Genomic DNA, 5,166 nt, shown 5'->3' with positions numbered 1-5,166 from the left:
CTCTGCAGTCAATTAGCATTGTCACTTTTAATCTGTAGTGCTCAGATACTGGTCATTTCCCATTAGAGTCTTATTAAATAGATTCTCGTGGTCAGATAGAGCCTTCTGCAGTGTAATATCTGAGGAGAAAAAACTGACAGTCATTATGCAGCTGGCATTTACTAAAAGGTTAGATATTGCAGATAACCTTAATCACAAATTACACTGCATGTCAGCGAATTAGCTCACAACTTTACAATTCCAAATAAACAGTTATGTTTTCCATCCAAACAGTCTTAAGACTATTACTCAGTTGAACTTAATCATAAAAATGTTTCCTAATTAAAATGTTTTTTAAGCTTTAAAGCAGCAGACTTTGCCTCAGTCTTTCATGTCACATGCTAAACAGGAAAACCTGTCTCAGAGCTTTGGCTTCTGCTCCTTGTAAAACCAAATTCCCTTCTGCTGCAGACACATCCTCTACTAAACCCAACTGTGCTCCCCCACCTGCTTGATGAGAATCCATTATTATTTAAGCTGCCCACACTAAGTGATTCATTTGGAGAAATCTCACAAGCAGCTCAGCCAGCAGGCTGATGGGGAGAGAACTTCTGGCAAGCAGAGGCACTACAAGCAGCTGGCTGGTGACTTGCTACTTTTCATGGTACAAAGCTCAGAAGGAACTACTGTTTCTCAGAGGTGTCTTTTCTATATGTGAAAACAACAGAGCTGAGAAGTCCAGTTTCATGGGATTCCTCCCTGTCATCTTGAAAGGAGAGGAGCAAACTCACTGACTTAATTATTTATTTTACAGTGTTGCTCCTACTAACTTCAGACTGCATGGGATCATTGACACACTGAGGATTCAGCCTTCCCACTACTGCCAATGCAATACATTTTAACCTGAGTAGAGGACAATGATATTTTTTTTTGAGAAAACTTGAATTTTGGTGAGATTTTTTTGTGGCAAGTGATATTAAAAAAAGGGTTCTGTAAGGCAGCTGAGAACTCATATGAGCATAAATAAATCCAAGGAAACCATGTGATGGACAAGATGTAGTTAAACACAGAAAATAACATATCTCAACCTGTGGCTTTAAACAATGACATTTAAACCAAGACACAGCAAAACAAGAGCATGCCAACTTTGTGATCAAATGTCCATTTCAGTGTCCTTCAGAGACAATAAAATTTCATTGACTTAACAACAGAGCAGGTCTGAGTGACCAAAGGGTCTGAATCACTACTGGATTAATGGTATGAGATCATGACAGATAAGGACACCCTAGCCCACAGGAGGTGTACCTTGCAAGATAGGGAGAAGTTGCAGGGTTAGTGGGGTACGGCCTGTGCCTGGTGAAGTGTTCAGGATTTGCCTTCAGACCTAGATTGTGCTTTTAAAGAGATATCAGTAGTATCTTGAGGCCAAGACAAGCACTTTTTAAAGTCTTAGCAACTGGGGTAAAATATATTACTACCACAACTCTAGTATTATTGTTTCTCATGGGCAGTACTTCATCTGTAGACTTTTGTAACCTTATGTCATTTCATTTATTATGAGGGCCCCAACAACCATAGTACTTAAAAAGTACTTTCTAAGTGGAGTTACTTTCAAAGTATCCCAACATTTCAGGATAAAGTTGTTTTGCACCTTTTTTTTGTTGTTGTTGTTGTTCTGAAATGGGTAGTGGGGATGCTAGAGGGAGGAGAAACTAAATGACTGAAGGCCAAATTTGTTGCAAAATGGGGGAGCTGACCATGGATCCCAATGTTCTGATCCCTAGGATTGCCTCCTCTAGAAAATTATTTTTTAATGCAAAAATAACTCTCTATTAATTAGGTAGCACCAGTCACTATATTCATACATCACATATTTTCGTTATATAACTTTATCAAAATATCTATTTCATCTTCAGCAGTGTATGTGTATATATTTTTTTCTACTCAGATTTGTTTAACTGATTGCCTGCCTGATCAATCCTACTGATTGTTTATCTCTGGTGGCATACAGCATCCACGGAGCTATGCTACAAGCTGACAGGCATCTCACTTTATGGAATAATTCAATGCCTCATTATAAAATAGAATTAGATGTGGCTTCAGAGATTAGTGCCAAGAGAGTTTTGCAATTTTACATTCCTGTTGATGCAAACTGTAGAGACATATAGCATTGATCAGCAGGACACCAATGAAGACACCACAGAGGTCAATGTAAACTAGCCTATGTAGGCTTTCTCATGGGTCACAAAAATATGTGTGGGTTTGTTAAGTGCTGAAATTCCTTCCAAAACACTCATGTTTATACAGCATTAGGGCCAAGGAATCAGCCACTCAGGAGAGAAAAAGTGGAATGAAAGTTGAAAGTTCATCATTAATTCTGGTTCTCATGCTTACACATCAGAATAATTTCTGTTAATCTCTATCATTCAAAAATTATACCAATTATTTATCACAAATTATTATATATTATTTATTATAAAATTATACCAAAAATTAATGCAATTTTATATAGTCCTATTTCAGTACACTCTGCAGCAAAGTATAATACACATGAAATCTGGCTAGATTTTATGTTCAAATGGGATATACAAAATAAATCAAGGGGAAAAAGTCAAGAGAGCTGGATTTTATTTATGTTACCCTAAGTAAATTGCTGAATGACTTTAGGCAACCTCCAGTTATCTTCTGTCATGTGGTTTTCTCGTAGCTTCCTTTCAAGGATGAGTAATAATAGCTCATTTGCACTATGAAGAAGTTATTGAATTAGCTCATTCATATTTTGAGGCTATAAGGTGGAAAATGTTATAGTACAATGTCTTCCCTGAATCCTTACAAAATCTCCAGACCTAGAATTGAAAGACAGCAAAATGCCTAATATCCTGCCAGCTTTCCTTTTTGGGTACACCTGAGGATGGGGAAGGGAACAGAGAATCACCCTGTGCAATAAACCAGGACTTCCACTGTATTATCGTGTAGAAAAAAGACAAATCTCTGCCTGACTCCCTGCAGCCCACACGATAACCAGAATGCATCTCTTTGTGTACAAGTCATACAAATATTACAGAGCTCACTATTGGGAATGAGAATAAGAGACTAAGCTCCAATACCCATTAACAAATAACCACTGTTTCATTAAGTTGTGCGGCAAGGACTGTGCAGAACAGAAAATTGTGGTAATTTAATATAGATTTCTACTTGGAACGTTATGATACCTGTAGAATATTTTAGTAAATTACTGATGTCAGTTGTATTTCTCTTTGAGACTAGGGAAATAGGTTATTGGCACAATAAAACATCTAGAGGCATTTAAAATGTCAGTCTAATAGCAAGAACCAGTAAGGCTTTTAATTACCTTCTGTGCAATTTTTTTAATTGCTTCAGTGGCTGCAGTGCTTAGTGAATTCCTGACAGAGCAGCTGCAACTGACTTAATTTAAAACGCTTTTGAAGCTCTAGGAGGAAGTGTTAAGGAATATAACAGAGATCCAGGGAACTATGTGGGATATTTTATGTGATACATGTGAGGAAATCTTGAGCTTACTTTGCAACACGGATAAAGATGTTTTAGATAGTTTGAATGGGTATCCATGTTGGCATTCCCCTGGTCTGAGAAGAAGGAGCTGTCGGCTGCCTTCTGTAGGAGTCACACTACGGCACTTCACTTCAAAGAAAGCAAAACCCATCCCTGATGGCCTTGGCAGCTGTGGGGAAAACAGCAGAGGCTCATGGAAAGACTGAATGCTAGAAGTAATCCCCGGACTCTGACAGATCAACCAAAACTTAATTTTATCTTGCAGATTCACTTGCAGCTCTTGAGATCAAACTCTGTCAGTTTTTTTGTTGTCTTTTCCTTTCAAGAGAGAAAGCCGTTCTATTAATGGGGAAGAAAACACATTAAAATATCCCCTTATAAAATTGAATTTACAAATTACTGGCACATCCCACCCAAGGACTATCCACAGTAACCCCAGAGAGGGTCCTGAAGAAGGGGAGCTTACTGCCCTTCATCCTGCAAAGATACAAGCCCACAAAAAAACATGTGGCACCACCTCTGAAGCTCTTCCACTCTCATCCTCTCCACCCTTGGATAAAGAGCTTGGCTCAGACACTGGCACCACTGTCCCATCCAGCTCACTGCCACTTCTGTAACCTCAAAAAATCAGGAGCATCGAGGTCCAGCTGTTAGCCCAATGCTGCTGAGTCTTGGCAGAGGGAGGCTGGGAGTGGGAAAAATCACAAGAACATCAACCTATGGTTCTCTGGCAGGGCAAAACCATATGCTTTCAGGTTTATTTCATACTACACTGCACTCTGTTAATAAAATGGACTTTAAAACCATTTGAAAAACCACACGGGGCACAGATCCATCTCACAAACCTCTCCTTCCCTCCTGGGGTTTATCTTGATTAGGCTGTAAAAATGCATCACTGAAAAGGATTAGCTAATACATTCTAACATTTTTTCCAGAGGTTGTTTCTACCCTACAAAAGCATGGCACTATCATATTCTGACTAACATATGGTTAAAGAAAACTTTTTTCCTAATAAAATCACAGGGAAGGTTTTCTACTCTACAAGGAAGTGTAGACCTCAATCACACAATGGGTACACACACCAGCAGTATTTAGTTAACTCTAACAAACACAGTCAGGACAAATTTTCACACACATAATTATTATGAGGACACATCATGGAAATGAGAAAGAATAAAATAGTGCCTAATCCAATGCACTGGATCATGTCATCATTTAAAATCACAAAATAGGACTTCATTTTAAAATTATTGGAATTCTCATTGTCAACTCTAAGTAGAAAAGGTGTATTCCTTACATATTAATTTTTGTCTTTCATTGAAACTGTGAGGAAAACAACAGGTAGAAACGTGCTAGGCAACCTTTCAAAACTGAAGTTTTAGTTAAATATACAGAGAAGTCCTTAGAGTGAATATTTAATAGCAAATTTGAAGGTCAGATACAGTCAGTAAACAGTTCTATAAATTATGTTGAAAAATTCTTTTGATGATCCTTGCAATAAATCCTTTTTGTGTAAACTACAACATATTCTACCGGGTCCTCTCTGATTTCATTTATATTCACATAAATCAACAGAAAACCCATGGAAGTCAATGGTGTTACACAAAACAGAAACTTTCAGTTTGATTTTTCTAGGAAGCATAAATTCATTGCATC

The 5,166-nt window shown here is 37.8% G+C and overlaps 1 long non-coding RNA gene across 1 annotated transcript; it reads left to right on the top strand.

Moving 5' to 3' along the window:
* Nucleotides 1–545: 545 nt before the first annotated feature.
* LOC137858722 (uncharacterized) lies at nucleotides 546–1,116 on the top strand. Its single transcript, XR_011097950.1, has 2 exons — nucleotides 546–678; nucleotides 794–1,116. It is a non-coding gene; the product is annotated as an uncharacterized lncRNA (long non-coding RNA).
* Nucleotides 1,117–5,166: the final 4,050 nt, after the last annotated feature.

Source organism: Anas acuta, chromosome 6, assembly GCF_963932015.1.
Source record: "Anas acuta chromosome 6, bAnaAcu1.1, whole genome shotgun sequence".
NCBI lineage: Eukaryota > Metazoa > Chordata > Aves > Anseriformes > Anatidae > Anas > Anas acuta.
The sequence above is the reverse complement of the archived record's forward strand: the minus strand, read 5'-3'. Positions and strand labels throughout refer to the sequence as shown.